At 47.5% G+C, this 27,684-nt stretch overlaps 1 protein-coding gene across 2 annotated transcripts in view; it reads right to left on the bottom strand.

The window, feature by feature from the left end:
* The window catches only part of FGF1 (fibroblast growth factor 1), a 99,461-nt gene that overhangs the window by 38,285 nt on the left and 33,492 nt on the right, over positions 1-27,684 (bottom strand). The gene's annotated exons all lie outside the window — the stretch shown is intronic.

Below are 27,684 nucleotides of genomic sequence, written 5' to 3'. Positions count from 1 at the left end.
TTTTGGTTCCAAGCTTGCTGTCACCTCTGGGCCTTTGAACTTGCTTCGCCTTGGCCTGCACCTCTCTTTGCCAACATTCCCCACTGCCCACTCTCACGCAGGGTGTTCCTACTTCTCCCTTAGAATTCCGCACAGGTGTTCCTCAGACAAGCCTTCCCTGACCACCGGCCGCAGGTCCAGGCCCAACCCCCCAGCAGGTGCCCTTGTCCCTCTGTATTTCACTGCAGCCGCTTACTGACAGTTCCTCCCCCTCGACTTTGCTCCATCAGGGAGAGCCCTCGATTTTGTTGCTCAGCTTTTTATGTCTAGTATCTTGCACCGACTGGCACATAATACATGCATAGTAGTGTTTGTTGAAAGAAAGGAGGGTGGAGGGCGGGGGTGATGGTCCCGGTGTGCTGTGTATTGTATCAGTTTTCCTGAAAGGTCACGTGCTACGCTTAGAAGTCCCCTCGTGAACCAAAGCCTGAGAAACTATACTGATTGGCCAGTTGCCATACTGAACCCAAATATGAGTATTTTCAATAGATGAAATCAATGTGAAATTCATCCTATGTGTTTTCTAAAACCATTGATCCCACACCACAAAAACTAACAAACCAACCGAGGAGATGAAGAGACTGCAGGAGGAGATGAGGTTGAATCAGTCTATTATTATTCATTAATTCATTCAACTAAATGCTGTGATTTATCGGGCACTAAGGACACATAGGCAAACAAAACGAGCGAAGTCTCTGCATTCGTTGTCTGTTTTTATTCCTGTGGGGGAGATACTAAGTTTTTATCCATTGCATCACTGACCTCCCTGCAATATTAAGTTTTAAAAAAGTGAACAGGGACTTCCCTGGTGGTGCAGTGGTTCATAAGAATCTGCCTGCCAGTGCAGGGGACAAGGTTTCGAGCCCTGGTCTGGGAATATCCCACGTGCCGCGGAACAGATAAGCCCGTGTGCCACAAGTACTGAGCCTGCACTCTAGAGCCTGCGAGCCACAACTACTGAGCCCACGGGCTGCAACGACTGAAGCCCGCGCACCTAGAGCCCGTGCTCTGCAACAAGAGAAGACACCGCAGTGAGAAGCCCGTGCATCGCGATGAAGAGTAGCCCCTGCCCACCGCAACTAGAGAAAGCCTGCACGCAGCAACGAAGACCCAACGAAGAGCAGCCAAAAATAAATAGAAAAAAAAAATGAAAAAAAAGAAGTGAACAGCTGAATGAGAACATCTTATTACAGTGCCAGTGCGTGTATCTCCCTGTTGAAATGAGATAGCCGTGACTGGAGGCGGAGAGGGTACCAGTAGATAGAGAGTGGTCGAGATGTCTCGGAGGAAGTGACATTGAGCTGAGACCTTGGAGGGTGGTCAGGAGTTCAGTGGGTGGGCCCAGGGATGTGTGCACGGCCGCACGTGTCCTAAGCTGTTTCACCAACTGGAGGGGACTGCGTAATCCTCCTGGGTAAGGAGCTGGCACGTTTCAGGAAAGAAGCGTTAGGATGCTAAACCTTCTTGCGGTCGTTAGCCCAGCATAGGCAAGGGACTCGAGAAAACCCACCAATTGGGGGGCCACAGGAGTTCATATAATCTTGCCAAGGACAGATGCGTCTCCGGGGGGGCCAGTGCTGCCTCGTGACTGAACCTGTCCTGAGCCTCACTAAGCTGAAATTCATTGTTTCCTCCTGCGGCATCCTGCAGCTTGTTGGCTGGAGCTGTTTGTGGCAGTTACTACATTCTACCCTGCAATTATAGTTATTTGCATCCTCCGGTTGGCCTCCCTAGTGAGTTTTCACCTCCTCGAGGGCGGGGACTGGATCTCACGCACCCCCTTCCCCCGTAGACACACACTCTTGGCTTGTACCTGATAGATGCTCGGTGCATATTTGTTGGCATTTATTAAACAGAACAACTAAAATTTGTGGCTGATGCTTTGGAAACGTACCTATTTTAAAGAGAGTGTGATTTGGGGGATGGGAATGATCATTTTGGAGCATGGAACTCCTGCGGGAGACACACCTGGATGGTTCTAGGGGAGACCATTGAATGCCTCGAGGCTTTGCGGCCGGGGGGGGGGGTGTGTGTGCCAGGATAAGAAAAGAAAGCTGTGGGGAGCACAAAAAAGGGCTGGGGGCCAATGAGGACTAACTGGCTGTTTGGGTCATGATGGTGGTAAAAAGCCATTGAAAATCATCCTGCATTGCTCCGTCCAACACTACGCCACGCTTGTCCGTGTTTGCTCTGAGATTGTGCCGCCTGATTGACTAGCTGGTTGATTGGGGTTTGATCGGGGTTTCATGTCTTCTTGTGTTCTCTTTGTCATTTCTTTTTTTGAGGGGGTTATTTTCTATATATACAGAATGTATGGTCCAGAATAATCTAGATCTACGCAGCTACAATTTTGTTTTTTTGTATTTTTGTTATAATTAGTATTTTTGAAGTGGAATCAGTGTTCAATCTGGAATTCACGTCAAATGGAAACTTAGTATCACTACTGAAAATGTAAAACCAGTATCATTTGCCACAGGACGTAATTATAAGAGTAAATATGATCAAATAATCCACGTTAAGAAATTTTAAAGATCAAAAGTATGTAACTAAATCTAAGGTATTTGTACTGTCATATTAAGTATTTCATAGATATCATCTCATGATTTCGTATAGGAGCTGAAGTAGCATAAACATTGTTCTTGTTTTCGCAGAGGAAAAATCTGAGATTTTGAGAAATTAAGTGGCTCCCAGAGTTAGGAGGTGTTTTAATCTGTATTAGTGTTTAGTTTTTTGTTTTGTTTGCCAATGAGATATTGCAGCTGAAAGGTAGAATAGAGGTGGGCCTGGAGGTGATTAACTTTTAAAATGGATACTAAAGTGTTGTTTAACTGTTTCCTTTTGTAACTAAAAATAAAATCTAATGAAGCATGGGAAAACAAAGCAAAAAGCAGGAGTAGAAAAGAGCTCTGTACTAGGAGGGGTGAGGTGGAGCATCCACTGCTGTCAGGGGAGCCAGCTGACCCTTGGCCTGCTGGGCCGCCACGTGGATGTCCTTGGCAGTGACATTGCCTCAGTTCAGGATGAGGAATGGTGGTCCAGGAAGAAAAGGGGGAAGGAACCAGGTGCTTTGCTTCCCTCTTGGCTGTTACTTATTAACTAAAACTCCAGTCCATTTTCTTTGTCCCCTTGGACTGGTAGCAAAGTCTGATGGCGGCCTGAGGGGATGGTTCTGTGGGGCCTTTTCAGGGTCAGAAAACTCACATGCAGGCAGCTTTGTTTACATCAGCAAATGCAGCTGCATCGTGCAAGCACTTGACCGGCCAGTGACCCCCAACACAAAACAGATGCCTGGGCTGCGCAGAGGGAGCATGCAGGGCTCCTCAGCTGCTAGGACTTTGTCTTGATGAATTGGGAAAAGGACAGGAGACAGCTGGCACTGGGTGTGCCAGGAGTTGACAATAGCAGCAACCGAATAGACCTGGCTTTGTGCTGGCTGGAGCCACGTGGGCTCCGGAAGGAGATGCTCAGCGGGGGCTGTGAAGGCCAAACCGCATTCCTGCCTGAGAAGGCCACATGGCTGTGTGTGCTGGACTGTGGAGGCTTGAACTCCCTGTGACCAGGATGTGGGGAGGGATGGGGTCCCCTAGGCCAGAGGAGGGGAAGTGGGATCAGAACCAGGATTCCATTCGGTGCTCAGTTCTTCAGTTCTAAAAGCTACTCTTCTACTTTTTTATCCACACAGCATTGTTCAGTGTCATCTGCGTGGTAGATTGTGCAATAAATCTCTCCTAATGAATAAGTGATTACCTGATTAGGCTAATCATTACGTTAAATGTTTTTCAGGCAATGCTTACCAACTAGAAATATTAATAAATAATGAAAAACCAAATCCTCCTGAAAGAACCAGGCACACACACTAGATCCAGCATACCCCAGGAGGCCCCCATGTCTTCTGCCCACTCATTTGAACAAAGGACCTTGCATTCCATATCACGTTCTACTCTGTCTACTGATACTCGTTTAGTAGATTTGCCAGTTTGAATACTCCAATACAATTCCCCCTTGAGGAAGAAGGTGAAATTGAGGCAATAACAATTATTTAAGATATTAAGAACTATGGTTTTAAAACACAATACCTGTGTATATGCATTGGAGAGAGAGGCTACAACACACACAGACATACATACATACATACACAGAGACCCCAAAGTGTGACCATAGCCATTATTAGGTGGCAAGGTTACAGGTGATTTTTGTTTTCTTTTCCATAGTTCCCCAATTTTTTTACAAGTAGCATGTATTATTTGTGTAGAGACATTTTTATTTTAAAAATTCATTAAAAATACTATATATACCTCTTGCTGCAATCTAGAGGTTAACACCCTGAGTCACTGCTAAAAGTACCTCGCTAAAGTATAAAATTTGGAAATTTCTCAGTAGGGAGCAATAACTGACCTTAAGATTCAAAATGGTACCCGTGAGAGAGGTAATAGCTAAGGAATGAGGCTTCCAATCTCTTAGCATAGAAACAAAACTGTTTTCTTCTATGACCACTTTTCTTCATCTGAGGCTCACTTCTTTGTGTCTTCTGTCAACAGACTCTCAGTTTAGTAAAGCAAATCTACAGTTGCCTCCCAGCTCCACAGTTTGCTCGCAATGGGACCTCGGCCAAGCCATTTATAATCTTTGTGCCTCCGTCTGTTGGTCTGCAAACTAATAGGCTTATAATGAGGATTAGATGAAATAATGCACGTAAGCACGTGAGAGCACAAGCAATAAAGGCCGGTTATTATCATCATCCCATTGGCTGGTCCAAACCATCTTTTCCAACTATTTTGCAGAGAATGTTTTTCTGATTTAGCTGGGCTCTGTAATCTCAAGCATGTACTCAGAACTGTGACCTTCCAGAATGGCCCCAGGAACACCAAAAAAGAAAAAAAAAAAAAAAGAGGAAAGCTCAAAACATAGTTCCTACTTACCTGCTGGCAATAGGCTTTTTTCCCCACAGAGCCTCGAAGTCTTTGGTTGAGCAGCAAACTTCACTCATGAAGTCAGTGCCTGAGAGCGTGGCTGTGGCCCCAGTGCCTGCTCACCTCAGTTAAGTCAGTGCTTCTTGAAGCTGCTCCTTTTGGTTTTTCTGACTCAGTATCTTAGGTCATTCTGAGACAGCCTTCTGCCCCCCATCTTCCCCACTTCTACCTGTTGTCCTGGACATTTGTCATCCTTTTTGACTGCCCAGCATCTAAAGCCCCGTCCTGTATTCGAGGGATACCCCGCCAGACACACACACAGGTCCTGGTCTGGCTGGACCCTTCTTGCAGTGTGATTCAGTCCTACCACACCTTCCCAGTGATTCTGTGGGCAACCCCAGCTTCTCCAAATTCTCTTTCTGTTTATTATCAGTCAAAGTCATTTTGGGTTGCTTACAGTTAAGGAACTTAGCCAGCTCCTGCTTCTCCTATGTTGACATAAATTCTTCAGCTGTTAGTTCCCCAAACTCTCTGAGCTTCCCATCGTCATATTCTTTATTACATTCTCCTGGTTATGACATTTTATTGGAATCACCTGCTCATTCTCCCCTAGACTTAGCTCTCTGAAGACAAGAACTAAAGCCATGTAGATCATTGCAGTAGCTCTATCATGGAACAGAGTGCCTGGCACATAGTAGGTCTTCCACAAATGCCAAATGAATAAACAAGCAACCACCCAGGAGGGGACCAGAGCAACCACAGTAGTTCTACTTGGAGAACCAGTTCACTTGCCAACTTTCTGATAACCTGGCACCATTCCTAGCCTGATTCCGGGAGAAACCAGATTTCCTTTAGGCTTTGGCAAGGAAGAGGATATTCCAGCAGCATCCTGAGTGGGAGGGTGAGATGTTGGCTGCATCCTATAGTGGGTGAGTAATCCCCCAGGCAGCGCTTAGCTTTCAACCCTGGCTTATAATGTGGTCATCTCCTGAAGCTCCCAGCTTAAAATGGAAAGTGGCGTTACTCATGGTGAAGAGCAGACAATAAAAAAACATTGAGGTGGGGCCTGACACAATGGAGTGAGTATTCCCTGATGACGGATGAGAGCATCTCTGCTCCGGGGGCTCACGGACCCGACAGACAGCTCAGTCATGGCAGGGCTTTTGAAGTACACCTCCAGATTAGCTCATCACCCAGCTCCTCACTCTTGGGGATGTTGGAAGACATTGCGTTTCCTAGCCTACACCGGGCATGGCGAGAGGAAATGCCCCTGAATCAATATCAGAAGGTGATAGAGAGCAGCAGTTATGGATTGAGGCTTTGACGTCCAACAGAGCTGGGCCTGAGTCCTAGCTCTTCTAGTTGCTAGCTCTGTGACCCCAAGTGAATTTCTTAACCTCTCTGATTTTTACATCCCTCATCTGTAAAATGGGTTAAATGGTAGTACCTACTACAAGGTCATGAGAAAAGTAAGTCAGACAGTCTGTATAAAACCCTTATCACAGTGCCTGGCTTGTAACCAACACTCAGTAGATGATGGCTGCTGGCATTGAGAGTGTTGTTCTTTTACCGTCCTCCTCCAGCAGCTCTGTTACTGCCCCATCCTTTATGTTTTGTTTTGTTTTTGCGGTACACGGGCCTCTCACTGTTGTGGCCTCTCCCGTTGCGGAGCACAGGCTCCGGACGCACAGGCTCAGCGGCCATGGCTCACGGGCCCAGCCGCTCCGCGGCATGTGGGATCCTCCCGGACCGGGGCACGAACCCGTGTCCCCTGCATCGGCAGGCGGACTCTCAACCACTGCGCCACCAGGGAAGCCCCCCATCCTTTATGTTTTTATTCTCTTTTCATCTCACTCGACCTCCATACCCTTGCTCCTTCAGGAGGCCTCCTTTACCTCTCACACCCTTCTGAGCTGAGGCCACTGCCCAGCCTCCCTCCGTGGTCACTCCTCTCCATTTCTAGCTCGTCTTTCTCTCACTTTTCTCAGTGTCTGTCAGCTTGTGTGCCAAGATCCAATGTCTGACCTGTTATGGTCTCTTCCCCACTTCAGAATCCATGACGTGGCACACGGTGACGCAAAGGGCACTGGAATAAATCAATCTGATTTTAGTGACACCTCATGGACAGATTGGGCCTAAGGTCATAAAATGGTCAGGGCTCAACACCCGTTTCTAGTGCCCCAGCATGATGAACGTGTATCCACAGAAAGCAGAGTGGACCAAAGTCCAGTCTTACCACAGCTGGGCCTGGAGCAGCAGTGGTGACGATTACAAATGCAGTATTTTTCTTAGGAAAGACTGTACCACCAGCTTTTCTAATAATAGGCTTCTTTAGTGAGTTCATAAATTAGATTCAGATTTTTTTAAGGCGTACACTCTTGGCCTAAGCAGGTTACATGCATTACTGTTGAGAGATAAACAATGATGTACATGTGCCAAGACTCTTAGCATTGTACTAGGTAGTTCCGTACCGATGATCTGGGGAGTCGGCAAGCATCAGTTCCTTCAGGGTTAAGAAAACCTCCCACCTTTGATCTCCAATGACTAGATTAACCACAGGCTATCATCCCAGGGCGTGTCCTAATCATTTATTTATTCAGCACGTTTAATGAACAGCCTTTTATGTGCTGGGCACATTTCTGGATGTCACTGACAGAGACGGTACAAGAGTCGGATGCAAGCCCCGCCCTCCAGGAACTTACACCCAGCGTGGGAGGTAAATACACACAAATGGGGGGAGAAAGTGACGAATGCTACAAACGAGGTATCACGTTTTAATGAGAGTTCCCGGGAGACACAAATCACACGAATGACAGAGATATTAGGAAGGGGATATATATATATATATATATATATATTCTTTTTCAGATTCTTTTCCATTACAGGTTATTGTAGGATACTGTATATAGTTCCCTGTGCTATACAGTAGGACCTTGCTGTTTGTCTGTTTTCTATATAGTAGTGTGTATCTCTTAATCCCAAACTCCTAATTTATCCTCCCCCCACCCCTGCCTTTCCCCCTTTGATAACCATAGGTTTGTTTTCTGTGTCTGTGTCTGGGAAACAGTACACTTTGAATTAAGGATGGCTCATATATAATGAGTTAGTTCATGGGGAAGGGGTAAGGCTGGAAAGGTAATTTATAGCCAGATCTTATAATCCACTTCCTGCTCAACATCTCTACTTGGATGTCCAATAATTATCTTAAACTTAAGATGGTCTAGACAGAACTGTTGGTTCTCCCCACCCAATTCCCCAGCTTTTTTTCCTCAGGTATTTAAAAATCTTCCTAAGTGTTCCTAAAAAGGAACAGTCGTTGTTTCTCTGTCCTTCACCTAGCCCCATTCAGTTCATCAGCCAGCTCTATCTCCAAAATATATCCTCAGTCGAGCCTCTTCTGTCGTCTCCACTATGTTCCAATCCACCATCATTTCTTACCTGCTTCCTTGTTTCATTTCTTGCCCTCATATAGCAGCTTGCTTAAGTCAGATCATATCCCCTTGCTTGCTGAAAACCTCCTAGCATCGGCTTCCCGTTGCTCTATCCATGGGAGGACCGTGTCCTCCAGGCTCATGGTGAGGCTCCAGCCTCTTCCCAGCCTCACCCTCTCCTCTCCTCCCTGCTCCATTCACACGACTGGCTCTTCTTGTCTTCCTTGAGCTCACCAAGCATGGACCTGCCATCGCATCTTTGCATTTACTGATCCCTCTGTCTGAAACACTGTTCGCTCAGCCTGAAGTGCTCCTCTTTCCTTAGACCTTTGCTTGTCCACCTTCTCATGGCTCGTATCTCAGCTCGGATGTCACCTCTGCAGGTCACCCCTGACCAGCCTAACTAAAGTAGCCCCTTCTCAGTCTTCCTCTACCTCAGAACTCCATTTTATCCTTTATAGCACTTATCCGAAATGCTCTCCGGTATTTGTTTTTCTCTTTTAGCGCCATCACTTCTACTAACTTGTAAGCTCCATAAGACTTTGTCTTATTCACCACTGTCTCTTTAGTCCTTAGCACAGTCCCAAGCACGTGCTCAGTAGTCATTTACAAATGCAGGTGCCTACACCAGACACCCAGAAATTCTGATTCATTTGTCTGGGTTGGGGCCAGGCAAAAGAGGAGTTAATTTACTTGAGTTTTTTTTTTATCGTATGCATAGTTTTAACTGTGTTATACCTAGTACAGTTCTCAGGTGGTTCTGATTTTTAGACAGTGTTAAGAACCCCTGACTTAGAGAATGGAAATCTCTTTTGCTACTCAAAATGGGGTCCCTGGATCAGTATCACCCAGGTACTTGTTAGAAATGCAGATTGTCAGGCTTTACCCCAGGCTTAGAGAATCAGAATCTGCAGTTTAACAAGATGCCCCAGCTGACTTGTATGCATATTAAATTTGAGAAGCACCTACCTAGCAGAAATACAGAATTCCTGAGGAGTAAGTGCTTTGAATTTGGCAGGTCGAATTTGCTCTGTCTGCAGGACAGGGAGATGGGTGTATCCCTCAGACAGTTGGAAATGTGGTTCTGAGGTCACGGAAAGCGAACCCAAAAGGAAGTAAGCGTCCTCACTAAAACGCTTTTTGGGGGTCAGAGTGCGGGGTGTGGTGAGGTCATGAGTGGAAAGAAGAGAAGACGAAAAAGCACTGGTGGACCGTGGGGGCAGCCCTGGTATGGGTGTGGGAGAAGGGGAGCCGCGACGAGGAAGTGGGGAAAGAAAGAGACGGATGGAGAACGATGGCACACGTCAGGGCAGGAGGCGAGGTCAGGAATGGGGTGACCCGAAGCATCAGATTCTGCAGAAGAGTCAAGAGACATAGAGACCAAGAAGTGGCCATGGAGTTCTTTTCCCACAGATGGATGGATGGAGGAACCAAGTGAGGGGAGGAGAGGCTTGAGTCAATGGTGAGCGGTTGGAAGCAATGAGTCCACGCCACCCGCCCAGGAAGGACTGTGGTCACACCAAGAGGAGAATTGTGCCTTGAAGGAGTAGGAATGGAGAGAAGCTTTTCTCAAATGAGAGACCTGGGAATGTTTGTCAAGAAGAAATGTTCAGGGGAAGGGATTGAATAGATTGGAGATTAAAGGAGAGTTTAATTGATGAGACTGGGTCCTGGAGGAGGTAGGAGAGAATCACATTAGACTTTGTATGCTTGTTAACACATAGACTGACCTAGACGGGTACAAAATAAACATCCGGCTGCCTTCAGGGAAGGAAACTGGGTGACTAGGGAGGCAGGGTAGCTTTCTTTCTTATTTAAGAAAAACAAACTAACAAAAATAATTAAACACCTGTGTGTGCTCTACCCAGATGTAACAAATGTTAACATTTTCTCAAATTTACTTTAGATTTTTTTTATATGAAGGAAATAATTGCAGGAGAATGTAGTTACTAGTTCCACAATAAAAGATAATTTTTGATACCCACTGGAAAAAAAAAATAAACCATTAGAGGGAAAGTTGAAGTTCCTTGTTTCCCTTTTTCTGAACATTTTTGTCCTCCCTCCTCTGAGGCAGCCACTATTATAACTTGTGTGTGTGTGAGAGAGAGAGAGAGAGAGAGTCTAATGCCCGTAAACGGTGCACTTTGTATAGTTCTACGATTTGCATTTATTCACGCAACATTGTATCTGAGATCTATCCATTTTGATACCTTTTATCTGTAATGTTTAACAACAAATATCATATAAGTAAATTCTAGAAGTAAGTTCTGATCTTACAGGTAGCCTTTACCGTATTTGCATATATTCTCCAGGGATGGCCATTTACGTTACTTTTAGTTTTCCACTGTTATCCAAACTCCTGCCATGAACACCCTTGCACATGGAGAGATGTACTTATAACCAGCTACTCTTTTAAGGTTTCTAAATTTTTTTAACCACATGCATGTTTAAGTAGTGTTGCAAATAAGAAACATTGGTTTTCTTAAAAAATTTCTCAGTATGATCCAGAGAGCACCCAAATCAGAATTACATGGCCCTTTTGTTATAAAATGCAAATTCCTGGGTCCACATCAGACCTACTGGGTCCACATTATAATGAGCCTCCCCAAGTGATTCTTAGGCATCCTCTAGTTTGGGAAGCACCCAGTAGACAGCTCATTCCTCTGAGAGGAGATGGGGGTGGGGGAGGGCAGGGGCAGATAGATGGTGGAGGAAGGGTGCTCTTGGGGAGGGATGGAGAGTAACATTGATCAGCAGCTCCCCTGTGCCAGGCTGTGTGCTAGGGCTTGACATTTAAAGTAGGAGGGAGAGGGGATCCGTGGGGATGTATCAAGATGAAATGTCCAAAAGGTTCAAGAGGCCAGGAAATGTGAGTATTGCAGTTAAATACAGTCTGTGGAGTCCACTACTTAGTTAGTGGCTGTGTGCCCTTGGGAAGTCACCTAACCTCTCTGAGCTTCAGTTGCTCCATCTGCAAAATGACAGTAGTAGTACTACATACCTAAAAGGAGAAGATCAAATGACGTAAGGCACATAACCTGCTCAGAACTTGACACGTCTTACGTGGCTAATAAGTGATGACAGTGGTGGCAAGAAGGATGCTTATGACTGTGATTGTTCAATCCCCTTTATAGTCAATACATATATTTTATAGTTTGGCTCGTAACCTCATTATTTGAAACTCTAACGGTGGTTGATAGTAGCTGGGTATTGCTTTAATATCTCACTATGGACAGAGATCTTAAATATATAGCTCCCCGTCACTCTATTATTCTCATGGAAGAATATGATCAATACCTATAATCGGCTACAAGGTGCAGGTTCTAGAAATGTGCTACAGTGGAGAATGGGGAGTCCTTGTGTTGTTGGAGGTGAGGGCCTGAGTCGGAGGGGAAACATTTCAAACTGTGAGTATAGATATATCGCTTACACACACGCTCATTCCAGCATGCAAACACCCAAATGATTCCCCCAGGAGCTGAGTGTGTGTTAACAAGGGGAGGTGGTAACGCAGCCGCATCCATGTCTCCATCCCGTGAACCTTTCGGGCGGGACCACTGGCTCAGAGAGGCAAGCGCTGGGGATCCCCTCTGTAGACCAAGGAACACATAGAGATAACACAGAGGTGCCCGCTGTCCTTCCTGCTGGGCCCCAGCCCGCTTCTTCCCTGCGCCCTGCTTCAGCCCAGAGGAGCTCGAATCTACCACCACAGCCGAGGAAAGCGGGCGAGACCCCTGGCTCTGAGTCTCAGCTCTGCCTCCCAAGCGCTGTGTCACTTAACCTTTTTTTCTTTTAATTAATAGACTTTTTTTTTTTTTATAGCAGTTTTAGGTTTACAGCAAAATTAAGAGGAAGGTGCAGAGAGGTCCCACGTGTCCCCTCCAGCACACAAGCAAGCCTCCTCCACTGTCAGTATCCCCCCCAGACAGGTACATCTGTTACAGTTGATTGACCTACCCTGACGTATTAGTCACCCCAAACCCATAGTCTACATTAGAAGTCACTCTCGGTAGTGTACATTCTGTGAGTTGGGACAAATAATGACATGTATCCACCATCGTAGTATCAGAATAATTTCACGCTCCTAAAAATTCTGTGTTCCACCTGTTCATCCCTACCTTCCTCCCCCGAAACCCTGGCAGCCACTCATCTTTTTACTGCCTCCGTAGTTTTGCCTTTTCCAGAATGTCGTGTAGTTGGAATCATACAGGATGTAACCTTTTGTCACATTGGCCTCTTTCTCAGTAATATACATTAAGGTTTCTCCATGTCTTCTCATGGCTTGATGGCTCGTTTGTTTTTAGCTCTGAATGATACTTCATCGTGTGGACACCCAGCCCTTTTTCAGCCTCAGTTTCCTGGGCTGTCATAAGGGGTGATGGGTAGCATAGACCAAGGGAATTCATAATGATGATAAGCATGAGGGTTGAGGTGCTCAGTTCCAGGCTCTCTGCGCTACCTCATCTAGTCCTTCCTGAATCCTATGACATAGGTAGTATGAACACTCCCGTTTTACAGATGAAGAAACTAAAGCCCAGGGAGGTTAAGTCACTGCTCAAAGCCACAGATCCAGGAAAGCATTGGTCTATTATTCGAACCCAGACATTCTGACTTCATGTGTTAGTATTGGTGCTGTGACCTCCCTGGAAAGTTCTTAACAGTGTTTGACACGTAGTGAAAACATGCTAATGTTACCTCTTATTATTGTAAATATTTCTGATGCAGAGCCACTTAAATGGTCAGGTTGCAATTCTTTTTTTTTTTTTTTAAATAAATTGATTTATTTTTGGCTGTGTTGGGTCTTCGTTGCTGCGCAGGGGCTTTCTCTAGTTGTGGCGAGCGGGGGCTACTCTTCGTTGCGGTGCGCGGGCTTCTCATTGCGGTGGACTCTTTGTTGCGGTGCACGGGCTCTAGGCACATGGGCTTCAGTAGTTGCAGCACATGGGCTCAGTAGTTGTGGCTCACGGGCTCCAGAGCACAGGCTCAGTACTTGTGGTGCATGGGTTTAGTTGCTCCACGGCATGTGGGATCTTCCCGGACCAGGGCTCAAACCCTTGTCCCCTGCATTGGGAGGCGGATTCTTAACCACTGTGCCACCAGAGAAGTCCCTGCAGTTCTTTTCTAATGAGACATACAAAGCACTGAGATGTTCGGAATTTCCCTAGTGCCATGCAGCCAAGGGGTTACAGAACTGGGATGAAGAGCCGTGGGTACTGGAGGCTCCAGGTTGCTCTGAAGAGAGCGCTAATTGATTTGTTAGCGGATGTTTACTGAGAGCAGTTACCGGATAGGTTATCCCATTCCACGCTACAACAGCCCATTTTAGGAAACAGGTGCCCAGGAGCCCAGCCCTGCTCTCCCTACTCCTCTGAAGCTCCTTCCATGTTTCCCATTGCGCCCTACGTCCCTTCTCCCCATCTCAGCCCGGGGGCCAACATCTGCAGTCTGGGCACGTGTCAGAGCACAGAAGCAGCCCGGGAGCGCTGGGGTCTGTCCCTAGGTGTGGGTGCCTTGGCAGCCAGCACAGCCCTTCGTCATCACTCTGGTCACAGTACATGCCGGTCCGCAGGCAGGCAGCCTCAGCCTGGGCACACCTGCTCTCACTCCCTGTCCCCTCCACTTCCTTCTGCCCTGCATTTCCAGACAGAGTCAAAAATGGGTTCACATCAAGTGCGATTTGTCTTCTTTCAGTGTAATTTTCTATTTATAGACAGCCTGCTCTCGGGAGGCACTGTCGTCCTTCCTCTGTCTCGGTTTTTTTCTAGGTAGTTGGGGATAAACTCTTGGTGGTTGTTTTTGAGCCCTGTGGTCAGCAGTCCAGCTGGTCATTCATTCAGAATGTCTCCAGAAAGCCAGCGGTCACCCTTATAGGAGTCTTTGCTGATTTCTGTGGCCTCTGAGACCTCTATGGAACTGTGCCCATGTAGCTAGTGTGAAGTGTTAAAAAGAAATACCTGACCTGGGCCAGCAGGGTCCTCATCCCCAGGCTCATCGTGGTGAGAGGATGAGGATGATAATTACAACATTATAACAGCAGCCGATACTCACAGGCACTCCTCAAAGTGCTAAAAGGGATTCCCTCATTCCTTTGAGGTATATGCTGCTCTGATCCCCTTTACACAGATGAGGAGAAGAGCACGCAGAAGTGAAGGCCATGGCTGACCAGGACATGCTTGGGGTCCAGCCCTGCAGACCCCTCTGGCCCAGCCACCCTACAGTCTCCCTCCGGCCCTGTGTTCTAGCCACACCAGCTTTGGTTTGGTCCCTTGGATACACTATGTGATCTCCTGCCACGGGTCCTTTGCACATGCTTTCCCACGCAGGACCACCGTGCCCTCCACTCTACAGCTAATTTACCCTGAACCATCTTTCACGTCTCAACTGCGACTTCTTCAAGGATGTCCTACTCAGCCTTCCCTGACCACATGTCCCATTAAAGCTCCGATGGTGCCGCCTGCCTCTCCTCGATGGTGCTGGTCAAAGTTTAAACTCTACTTTTAATTGTGCAATTTTCCAATTAATGTCTGGCTCTCCCCCCAGACCATAACTCCATGAGAGGCTTAAAAGTGCTGCCTTGTACATAATTCTATCATTGCACCTACCATGCTGGACTGAAATGATTTGTTTATTCATCTGTCTCATCCCTTGGTCTGTGAATGTCCTGAGGGCAGCGTTCAGGTCTTTTGCTAACACAGTGCTCGGCTCAATAAATATTTGGTGAGTTGAATTGAATGAACTGGGTTTAATTAAACAGTGTAACTTGGGAAAGGGCACCTGAAAGTTCAGAACTTTGGATGGAGCGAGCCCACAGAATACAGTCGTTCAGAATCACCCCTTGGAAATCTGGAGCGATTTTAGAGAGAAGGTTAGCTTTTTTAAAAAGCCAAGTTCACTTATCATTTGGATAGCAGACTAGAAGGATCCATGACTTTCCTAAAGAAGCATCGTATTGCGGTTACAAATCTAAGAGAAGTGAGGATGAAAGGATGTCTGCCTCTCCGAGGCTCATCTGAAGTTTAGTGAAAGTCAGAGCATAAATAACTAGTGGAATCTCATTGGAAGTTGTGTTGGGATTTGGTGCCTAAAGCCCTCGGCCTTGCGTCATTTCCCTATTTCTCCTGGAAGACCTTGCTGGCTCACTCCCCAGTGCTGTTATTGTTGTCTTTGACTCTGTAAACGCTGTGGTCTGGTTGCAAGGGAGCATTCCCCTCTTTGGGGCTGGTCCTTTCCAGGACCTGATGCCGCTCAGTCTGGCAAATGGGCCCCAGGTCTTCCTTGAAGGAGAAGGAGAAAGGGGGCTTCTCTTCTGCCCAGAGGATGAGCGGGGCAGGGGGCGAGTCGCTGGTTAGAGGCCGGTGCTGACCCAGCAGGGTTCATGAAGAAAGTGCCAGGTAACTGTGGGCTCCCACATCCAAACGGGGGCCGGCCTCAGCTCTGGCCACCCTGGCTCCAAGGAAAACAGGCAGTTTTTCAGAAGAGCTGTTTCCTTTCATCCTAGCCCCTCCTTCTTGTCATAACAGATTATGAGCGTGTTCTTTGGCGGATTGAATAGCCCCTTTAAAGAAGCTAGAAGCCATTTCTGAGTTGAGAGGATTAACCTAGTTAAATGTAATAGTTGCAGCACATGATAGATTAACAGGTAATTTGAAAGAACTTTATTGAGGCTCCAGTAACCCATTATGATGCTCATAGATTTTCAGCTGTTTTGCAGTAAAAACACATGAGGTATTAAAGTGACACGATCCTCCTCTTGTCCCCCATTGTGAACACCCCTGGCACATAGTAGGTGCTTGGCAGTATTTGCTAAAGGAATAGGGGAAATACGAGGCTGACCTAAGGTTCTGACAACTTTCTGGAATGAGACAAAAACCCACAGTCTTAAACAGACTTTGCTCAAATGCATTGGGTAATGACACATACAACTGTTTGACGTTCTCCGTGGGTTTCTAGACCTAGTTCCCACTTATCCAAAATTATGAATTTATTCCCGACAGTTAACAAACGTACGAGGAATCCCAGTGACTTAACTCAGATCTAAGGAGGGTATTTTTTTTTTTTTAAAAAGAGTCACCAAGGAATCATTCTTAAGAGGAGGCAGAGTCCTGTGTAACCTGAAAATGTAGCACAAATATTGAAAAAGAACATCTTGGGGTTTCAGTGACTAAGGCAGAAGAAACTCAAAGATGTGTTGAAGCTAGAATTGGAGCCGCTTTGCAAACTGAAAATCAGACTTGTCCTGCCTTTCGTGGGCTGGGCCCAGGCTGATGCAGTGGAGCCCAGGTCCAGAAGAGGGCGCTCTGAGCTAAGTGTGCCGACCGCAGCCGGGAAATCAGGGTCCCTGAAAGAGGCTGTTTATGCTTCACCTTGTTTGTCCTGCCTGTTTTTGTGTTCTCTGTAGGAATGAGAGAGGGTTTTCCCTCCTCTGTGCCAAAGAATGATCTTCTGCAAATATAATTAAACTGATGATTTCACAGATCAAATACCAAATCCTAGGCATTTAATTTTGTTTAAAAAAAATTTTAATAGCCTTCAACCTTTGGTCTCCCTGAAATACGTGATCAAATTTCCCACATTGTGGCTCTTTTAACGTATTTCACTGGGCCCTCGGGAATCAGTATCTTCTTCAAATATTGACTCTAGTCCTAGAAGGTGGATGTTCAAACCAAGAAGAGTAGAGTGTTATTTTCTCTGAAAGTTATTTGTATTTGTCCCATCTTTATCAGGTTATTGAAGGCGTTACCTATAAATAAGTACCACCCTACTCACAGCATCCTGATTAAAAAGAAAGCTGTATAGTCATCAGATTGGGATACATTGAAGCCTTGTTTTCAATTGTACAAGCTTCCTTGGAAACAAACCTTCTTCCCTGCATTTTTTTATACCCAGGCCCTGAGGAAGAAGCAGACAAATTGAACAAGTCCTTTGAGGAAGCCACACACTGTGTGCGGACTCTGTGACCAGTGAGTCCAATATTAAGAGTTTGTCTTATGGAGGGACTCACCCCAGGGCCCAGAGATCAATGTATGAGGTTCACAGCCGCACTGTTTGCCACAGAAAGAGCTTGGAAACCATGTTGCATGAGTAGTGAAATGATAAATTATACAGCCAAGCAAATCCCAGGCAGGTGGAAAAAAAAAAAGAGAGAGAGCTGGACATACAATATATGAACCTAGATAAGTGGGGAAGAGAAAGCTCTAGAACAATATGTGTGGAATTATCCCGTAACTGATTTTTAAAATTACATGTGCCTGTGTAGATACATCGATAGAAACCTGAAAAAATGATGACCTCTGGGGAGTGGGATGGGGTCGGTGGAAATACATCGCAGGTATTTTTCTAATATAAAGAGAAAACAATAACACTTGTAAAGCCCTCTGAAAAGAGGGCAAGAATGCTGTGCTCTCAGCCTTTCCTTTCAGCCCCAAACTTGCTAAATGTCTTCCACCTAAAGGCTCCTTCCCACCGTCCCTGGGGCCTTTCTGCTCCCTCCTCACTATCAGCTTTCCCCACGGCCGAGCTTCCCCCCCAAATGTCACTGCCTCCACCCCTTCTCACTCATCCCCAGCCCTCTGGAGTCCTCCTTCCACCAAACCTGCCCTTGGAAAAGCTTGCCCATGAGGTTCTCCAAAACTGGGCTTGCAGACCGGTGACCCGTGAGCCAGAGGTGGCCTGAGGCTGTGTGGTTTGCTGGAGCCGCACTTTGGTTGTAGCTGCTCTTAATCGATTCAACATGTGCCAGTTGGGAGATTTCACTTGGACCCAGCGCCGTCTGCCCTCGCTTTAACCATCAGAAGATCTGACCCATTGCACCCACCTTCAGGCTGAGGGGCAGCCTGACCCAGGGTGTCCACTCTTTCCTCTTATGGACTCTTCTACCCCCATGGGCAGTAGAGCTTTCAGTTCCGTTCCAGGCAATTCTCCTCTGTCTGGTTTCGACAGTTGCACTGGCTTCCAGGTCCTCTTTAACTGTACTTGCTCAGTGTCTTGTCCTGGCTTCTTGTCCGTTAGCCCCCCCTTTGACATCCAGCATCCCTCAGGGGTCTGTCCGAGCTGTCCTCTCTCAACCATGTGCGTGCTGTCGTCCTCTCCCTGCGTGTCCTTGTCTGCCTCAGCTTCCACCTGTGTCTCCAAAATCCCACACTGCCTCTGCCTTAATGAATGACAGTACAGTGGTTACAGAGTAACCCAAGCTCTACAGACCTTGGTCATATCCCCTTTCCCTCGCTACCCACAGGCATCTCCTAATGATTTGACCTAAATATTCCTTACGTGTTCGTTCCTTTCCTTCACTACCATCAGTGTCTTGGGTCGGGCCAGCAGAATCTTGACTCCTATCCAAGGCGATTGCTTCTCATTTTTCTCTCTGTAGCTTATTCCTGTTACCTCACCCACAACACCTCCAGCCTTGTCCTCCCAAACCACAGATCTGATCATGCTTCATCCTCACTCAGATACCCTCTGCTCATTCTTCACTGCCTGCAGGCCAAAGCCCAAACTTCTTAGCTTGGCATTCAAGGCCTTTTATGATCTGGTTCCAACCTTTATTCATTCAGGCAAGAAACCAAGCACCAAACAACAAACCAAGTATGTCAGGCCTTGGAGATACTTTTGTGAAAAAGGGAATACTGTCCCTGTCCTTATGGGACCACATTGTACCTGGGACTTCACAGATGATACACACACCCGCACTGTGAATTAAAGGGCAAAGACAGAAAAATTCAGTCTCAAGGAACCAAGGCAGAGAATAAAGGGTAAATCCAACTCTAGAATCGTCAGGCAAGACTCCTTGAGGAGGTAACATTTAAGCTGAGACCTGAAGGAAGAGAAGGTGCAGAGATCTGGGGGTAGCTCACCAGGCAAAGCCCCTCCTTCTCATGCTTGCCTCTCTTCACTCCTTTTTTTTTTTTTTTTAATCTGTTCTGTACTCCATGCCTGCTGAACCACCATCTGCACCTGTATACATTGCACTCTGGGGGTGCTTCTGCCCCAACTGTGAACTTCTCAAAGGAAGGAACTTCCTTGTTCATTTGGGTCCCTGGTGCTTTGTACATACTAGGCTCAATAATTGTGAGACGAAAAAGTGGATGGATCAGTGGATGGGTGGGTGGATGGATGGGTAGGTAGGTGGATGGATGGGTGGAAACACACATGCTTTGAGATGAGCTGGGTGTAGTGTCTTTTGGGTATAGTTACATAACCAGCAAAACTGAGGCCTTGAGTTTGCTGGAGTTGCCTTGTGCTGGGGGAAGAGTCGCTGAAGAGAATTCTCACTCAGTTTGGCTACATGTCATTTTTCTATTCAACCATCCTTATTGTTGTGAAATGGGCAAGGATTTTTTTTTTTACAAATACAAAACAATAACATTAAAATTTTTTTCTTTAATAAACAGCTCTTGCTTCAATTTTAAGGGGAATTTTTAGATAGAAAAATAAGAGGCCGTATACCCGGTGCTCCAGTCCCCGGCCTCTGTAGCCAGGTCACTGTGTTCAAATACTGATCCAAACACCCACAGAAGAGCCTGGGAAACCTCACCAAGCCCCCAGTTTCTTTACCTATAAAGCATAACTAATAAGAGTCCCTACTTCCACAGTGTTGCTGGGAGGATTCGGTGACATGTGTAAGTGTCAGCACAGCACCTGAAACAAAGGAAGGGCTCAAGAAATGGGAGGAGCCGCAGTTAGAGGAGAGATGTTTTCTCAGCCTGGCCCATCCACACGCCTCCAAAAGCTTCTCAAAGCATCCTAGGTAAACATGTCGAAGGACGTGCACTTGGAGCTGTTTTTCTGGTTCTGGTGGAGAGTTGCCCAGACGGTCCTTGACTCCAGAAGGGACCGCTGGAAGCGGCCACAGACACAGCCACAGGCAGACTTAGGTTGGATTCCAACCGCAGCCTGTGCCCACTGCCCATGTGGGCCTGGCTCTCTGCTGAGCGAAGCAGCTCACCAGTTTTGTCACCAGTTTTCTCACAGAACGTGACTGGAGCTGCTTTTCATTTGTCTGTGGCCTGGGCTTCCTCCCAAGCCCTCACCTGTTAGGTCGTTGAAGAGTGGCATCAGTCTCATCCAGTACAAGAAGCTAAAAGGTCCTGTTGGGTGATGCTCCGCCCCCTAGAGTGTCCCCCCATCTTTGGCCACCCTCCCTGCTCCTCTCGGAAACATCGTCTAGCTGTAAGGGGAGCAGAGGTCACTCAGCCTCTCACTGGAAGAGTTGAGACCCTCACTCAGGGGCCTCTGGGGCCCAAGATCTAGGTGTGGAGCCCTCTTCCTGCTCTGTTACTGCCCACCCGCGGCCTTCACAACTCAAGTTGAGGCCCTGGTCTCTCTTCGCTTGGTCAGGGCCCAGGGAGGCTCCCTGGCTGACTAGCTCTTACCGGCCAATGGGCCCTTCTGGGTCTCTGTCTCCCAGCCCAGGAGGTCTGTCCCTAGCGCTGCTACAGGTCACCACACAATGGCCTCTGACCCTCACCTCAGCATCTGTATCAAACAGGAACAGCAGGACATCTGGAGTACAGACTATGCCCACTTGCCGTGGGCTCAGGCCTGTCCACCCTCTCCGTTCTCCAGGCCTCCCCATGTTGCAGGGCCAGGGTTACCCCTGGCTCACCGGGATGTTGCCAAAGATACAGCCACCTCCACCCCCTACACACACAGTCACATCATCTTCAAGGCTGACCCCTGTGGCAGGTGGGCATCCCCTTACACGGTGATAGAAGCTCCACAGTCTGTCTGCCAGGCCCAGCCCTTGCTGTGTTAAAAGGGAGCTCAGGCAATTTCTCAAATCTTCTGTCTACAAATCTTGGCAGTTGAGCCGACTGCCCTCTTTATTTGGCGTTTCCATTTCCTTCCCTGGCTCCAGGTGACAGGGCTCCTGACCTAGCCTCCGGGAAGGGAGGCTCCAAATGGAACATGGTTTAAAGGCAGCAGGGTGGGGTAAGGGGGATCAAAATACGTTGCTTCACTTTTGCAAAATATTCTCCCTCATCCAAGTCCTCTTCCAGGCCTGCCGTAGCTCATGGAGCCGGTGTCCTTCAAGGCACTTTTCTTTGCTCCATTCTTAGTTATGTTCATTCAGCAACGTTATTGAGCACCTGTGACATGCACGCACTGTGCTGGGAATCAGATCAGTGGCTGCCTCGCAAACATAATACAGATCTTCTCATCTCCGTGTGAAAAGACGCTCAACGTCTTTAGCCTTCAGGGACACGCGGATCAAAACCACAGTGAGATACCATTCACGTCTACTAGGATGGCTATAATCAAAAGTTGGATAATAACAAGTGTTGACAAGGATGTGGGGAAATTGGAGCCCCTGTACGTTGCTGGTGGGAATGTAAAGTTGGTGAGCCGCTTTGGAAAACAGTTTGACAGTTCCTTATGGTTATCCATAGGGTTACCATGTGACCCAACAACCCCACTCCTAAGGATATACCCAAGATAAATGAAAACGTATGTTCGTACAAAAACGCACGTATTAATGTTCAGAGTAGCATTGTTTATAATAGCCAAAAGGTGGAAATAACCCAGATGTCCATCAGATCATGAATGAATGGATAAACAAAATGTGGTATATCCATGCAGTGGAGTGTATTATTTGGCTGTAAAAAGGAGTGAAGTACTGATAAAATGCTGCAACATAGATGAACCTTGAAAACAATATGCTAGTGAAAGAAGCTGGTCACAGACACTGTATATTATACAATTCATTTATGAGAAATGTCCAGAATTGGCAAATCTGTAGAAACAGAAAGTGGATTTGTGGTTGCCAGGGGCTGGGAGAGGAGGGACTGGGGAGTGATGGCTTAATGGGTGTGCGGGTTTTAGCAGGATGAAAATGCCCTGAAATTAGGTAGTGGCAGTATTTACACAACTCTGTCATTATAGTAAAATGCATTGAATCGTACACTTTAAATGGGTGAATTGTATGGTATGTAAATTACATCTCAATAACGCTGTTAAAAAAGTCCTCATCTCTTTCTCTGACTGTCCCTCTCCCAGCTTCTTAGCTCTCCCAGGGCGAGCATGAATTCAACTTGCGGTCGTTTCAAGACTTTCTCCAACATACTTATTAGAGTCCAGTATTTGGTGGCTAGACTCCAATTTAATGATTTTTAAACCATCCTTTTCCATTAGAAGGGAAGCTTCAAGAGAGCAGGGACTCTTGTTCATGCTTAATACTGGGCCTGGCACACGGTAGGGTACCACAGAGATGTGTCGCATGAACAGATGCTTCGTGGCGCTCACATCCTCAATGGATGTAGAAGCCCAGCAGTGGCTGTGAGTCGTTCATTCCCTCAGCACGTATTTACTGTGTCCTCTTGATGCATGGATGGAATGAATGTATGCAGCAGACGGGTCTCTGCCCTGGGGGAACTCAGAGCAAAGGAAACCTGTACTGAGCAGGGTTAGCACTTTAATCAAACATGAAAACAAATAATATTGAACCTTCAGTAAAAGTTTACACAGATGGAAAGTGGAAATTTTGTTGAACTGGGGCTTTGTGGGAAGTTAGGCTGAGTTGAGACAGTCATGCAGAAAAGAAGAGAGATTCTGAAGGACAGACGCTGCGTGAGAAGAAGCTTAATCAGGAAAAAAAAGAACATGGGCATTTCCCACTAGAATGGTTTTGCCATTAGGAGACGTGTCCAAGTTGCGATTTTAATTTCTCATTGAAGTGGGGAGCAGTATTGAGAAAGTACTCTCCTTCATTTCCAGTGTCGGGAAAGCTCTGAGAAGAGATGTGCAGGGAAAGAGTGACTCAGTGGCCCAGAGGGGAGGGAACAAGAGTGTTTCAAAGAGATGGAGAAGATTTCTTGAAAGCACAATTGCCTCCTTCACTATGGAAAATCATGGGAAGGACAGCCAAGGGGTCACGACAGTGGGCAAGCAGATATATGATGATACACAGCTGGGAAACCAAGAGGCCATCTTGTAGCTACCCAGCCCACAGTGGGTGATGGAGGTCTTAGCATCAAAAATTAAAACAAGGAAAGTGGTCCATTTGGTTTTTTCCGCACATACTACCTCCTCATTCCACATCTCTTTTCCCCATGTGTTCATTTTGACACGCAGGGATTCTAGAAAGCCTTAAAAGAGAAGGAGGTGTGAAATGGAGCTAGGAAGTGATTAAGATGTGAATAAGGCTCTTGAACAGGGCAGGGTCAGGCCAAAGAGTTAGGACACTTGGAAAGATGGGAGGAGGCAAGGAAGATGTGGGAAGAATAAAGTTCAGGGTCAAGGATGATGTTGCAAAATCTGGCACAAATCACCAACTGGAGTTTGGGAAAAAGGAGAGATGGGTCAGAGAAAGAGCCAGGACTGAAGAGGTTTATGAACTAGGCGAAGGAAGGGCAGAGCTGCAAGATCTTCTTAAATGGGTCACCTGACCTGGCAACCAGAGGATGATGCATCCCCAGAGAGCAGGGGGAGCTTGAGACTTGGAGTAAATCCAGGCATAGATGAGCCTGTGAAGATGAACGAGACAAGGTTTTCTTTTCTCTTGAAGTCAGTGCCTCTGTTGTGTTTTTGGTTTGCTTAGCTGGCTGCCCACCAGAAGGAACAAATGACAGAGATGGCCCATCTCCTTCAGAGGCAGTGTTGCGTGACGGTTAGGGACAGGGATTTGGGGCACAGGACGTTGCCAAGGACACATCCAGGCTCTCCAGCTCCATAGTGCTGTGTCACTGACCATGACACAGCCTCTGCTGTGTTCTCCTCTCTAACAGCAGGGGTGAGAAGAAAGGGCTATTTGTTGGCTTGAAGTAAGGTAGCAGAGGCAAGGCTTTCAGCACATCACAGCACTTAGAACATTTCCGCAAGCCTCAGATGCAGTTTTCTTTTGGTATTTTAACATCTCTAATATTAGGATATGCATTGATTTCTTAGTGGTACCTAAAATGATGGCGTATCTTACAACTTATGGTGCCTTAGGTTTGATACAGAAGGAGCCATCCAGTAAGTGACAGTGGAGGTGTTTTGTGGCCGTTCTACCCGGGCTAGATTTGTGGCTGTGTCCACATCCTGGGTTTCCTTCTCTCTGGGCTGATGGAGCCCTTTCCCTGGGGGACAGGAACCTGGGCCCTGGGGCTAGCCCTGCAGAAGGCAAGCCTTGTCTTGGCTACTACTGGACGTGAGACCGAAGCTAAACAGTGTCACCTCTCTGACCCTCAGTTTCCTCTGCTCTACAAGGGGGATAACAATATTACCTACACTCATAGGGATATTGTGAGGATAAGACGAGATAAGGGTATATAAAGTGCTTTCTTAGCACAGTGCTGCACTGTATCCACGTTAGATGATGATACAGATAAATAATGTTACCTTATATGTAACAAGATTACATCTTGTTAGAAGTATCCATATTGTTACTATTATGCCTGAGTTACCTCAGGAGCCCCACCACAAGCATCCGTCTCACACTCTCAGTGGGAAGAGATCTCAGAACCCAAGTCAGGCCTCATGCTCTGTGACTGTGGCTGGGACTGTAGCCTCCCACCGTCTCACCTGGAACCCCTCCCCCTTCCCTCTGCCTCCCTCGGGACTCTGGACACAGGACTTCAGGAACTGTTTTTCTTGGGAAGAGGGCTGGCTCGATCCCCCTTGGAAAAGGCCATCCCAAACCCTGGCTGGGGTTTTCTCAAGCAATGAATGACCCAGGACCTCCCCCAACAAGGCTCTTCTCTGTCGCTTCATCTTCCCGTCTCCTCTTGTGCCCTTGCTCACTTCACCGAGCTATCTGCCTCTGTCCTTGCTGGCATCCTGTGCCCAAAATGTAAATGGCGTGTTTTTCTCCAAGCTTCTTACCTCTACCTAATGAGTCTTATGTATCAGAATCAATCAAGCTTTACATTTTTAACATCAGTAACCCACACACCCAGAGCCTCCCCATGTCTTCAGATCCCCCCTTGGTCTCGCCCATCCAGAGCTCTCCGTGGTCCTGAGAGCATCACACAGCCTTCCTCTTCAAGTGCCACAAATGAGCTTTTCTCAGGGGACGCTGCAGAGCCTCTCGGGTAGACAGATTTGGCTAATCCCTTTCTTTAAAAAAAACAATTAACTAGTTAATTAATTTTTGTCTGCCTTGGGTCTTTGTTGCTGCACGCGGGCTTTTTCTAGTTGCGGCAAGCAGGGGCTACTCTTTCAATGTAGAGTGCGGGCTTCTCATTGCGGTGGCTTCTCTTGTTGCAGAGCACTGGCTCTAGGTGCGTGGGCTGCAGTAGTTGTGGCACACGGGCTTAGTAGTTGTAGCTCGCGGGCTCTAGAGCGCAGGCTGAGTAGTTGTGGCGCACGGGCTTAGTTGCTCCGCGGCATGTGGGATCTTCCCAGACCAGGGCTTGAACCCGTGCCCCCTGCATTGGCAGGCCGATTCTTAACCACTGTGCCACCAGGGAAGCCCGACTAATCCCTTTCTTGAGCCCTAATCTTTCTCATCATTTCGTGAGCACAGAAGATGGAGCTAATGCCTTTTCCCCAGGTTGGCTCTCTGGCAAGCCTTTCTCTTTTGTGTTGAGACACGGTCCCCCACCCCACCCAACCCCCACCAACCCCTGCCCTGCAATCTGCCTTGTTCTGCCTTTTATAATTGGCCTGCCTTGCTGCACCTTGGCTGGGGGGATTCCGCATAACACAAGCCGCTCTAGTGCGGCATGGCATCTGATAAAAGTCTCAGGCTTTGTCAATGAAACAGCCGCTGCCTCCCTGTCAAGGTCCCTTTCAGAGGACTGGATCTGGAGCAGCGTCACGGGCCTACCCCTCAGCGAAGCTTGGTATTAGGAGTCTTCACTGCCTTTGTAACAGAGTGACTCCCGTGGTCTGAGTGTGTTCAAAAGGTCCCAGCTCCTCAAAGCTCGTTTCTGCTCACTTAAAAGTCTTCAGGATGGCGGGTAATGTGCTGGAGGGTGTGGGATGGAAGATTTCACAAAATGCAGCAGCAGCAACGTGGCATGGTTGAGTCAGAAAGTAGAAAGCACGGCATGTTAGACAAGATTCCCCACGTTTACTTATTTACGAGTCTGTCTGCCTGTCTGTACATGCTCCGACTTGTTCAGAGAAGGGCATATGGCATTTAAGCCAAGATACGGAGCCCAGAGCAGCGTATTAAGATGTCTACAGGTTAGTAAGACGAGCAGACGCAAGGCTAGTGAAGACGTAAAGCGAGAGGAGGCCCCCTGGAGCCCCTCCCAGGCCCTTGCGGGGAGAGGCAGTAGGAAGGCAGGAGTGATGCTCTCCCACTACCGAATGTCCCACGCTGCAAATGTTTTCTTCTGGGGGCGGCTCTGAAAGGTCAAAGTGCCTGATGCTCTCAGGCTTTGGAGGCTGGGGCTCTATTCCTGCAGGCTCTCGGGGGCGAGCTCCTGCCTCATTTATCACAGAAACGAATGGAGGGGGCACCCGGACAGCTTGGTGGTGGCTGCGTGTTCAGCCCTCTGGGAAAGCAGCCCTATTCCGTTCCCAGCCTTCCTGTCCCAGCTCTCCCCTCTGGCCCCGCTCCCAGGACGTGGGATGCCAAGCAGTGCCCGCCCGCCCACCCGCCCGCCCTGCTCACAAAGGCAGGTCTGTCTGGAGCTGAGCAGGGCAGGCCCACGGGGAGGACTGGCGCTCCGCACCATGCCCTGTCCTTAAGGAAATGGACAGATCTAGTCCAGTGTCGGGGAGAGGGTATTCCCCTCATGAAATACCTCCTCTCAGACTCAGTAGAGAGGCCGCGGATATGTGAAAGGAAAGTGCTCTGGATGCCTGGACCAACAAGGGCTGTGAATGCAGCCTGTCGCCACCCAAATCCAATCAGATTAAATCCTCCTGGATTCAGTAAGCCTCCATCTAATCCTTTGCCCCTGAATCAGTCAAAAATGTTTAGCTTTGCTCTGAAAACTGGCTCCATTTCCTAGTTAACACATGTAAGAGGAGACGCGGCCACTGAACATCCGCATTTGCCCAGCGATTGTGATTTGCCGTATCACCTTGAGGAGACTGCTCTTGGCTTCACTGTCCCCATTCACTTAATTGAGCCACACCTACTAAGGGCCTGTTAAGCACAGGGACCTGACAAGACACAACGAGGGAATAAAGGTGGAGTTGAGGTCAAAGGCATGAGCTCTGAAGTCTGGCTTCCTGGGTTTAAATCCAGAGGGTCAATTCACCTCTCTGAGCAGCAGTTACTTGACCTGTAAAGTAAGGCCAGTGATAGCACCCACCCCACCCATTCATCATGAGGGTGCAAGGAGGTAATGCAGGTAAAAGCACTTAGCACAGCGCCTGGCACATCTGAAGCATCTCATCGTTTTAGCTATTATTTTGTTGTTCGATTG

Source organism: Delphinus delphis, chromosome 3 (genome assembly GCF_949987515.2).
Source record: "Delphinus delphis chromosome 3, mDelDel1.2, whole genome shotgun sequence".
Taxonomy (NCBI): domain Eukaryota; kingdom Metazoa; phylum Chordata; class Mammalia; order Artiodactyla; family Delphinidae; genus Delphinus; species Delphinus delphis.
The sequence above is the reverse complement of the archived record's forward strand: the minus strand, read 5'-3'. Positions and strand labels throughout refer to the sequence as shown.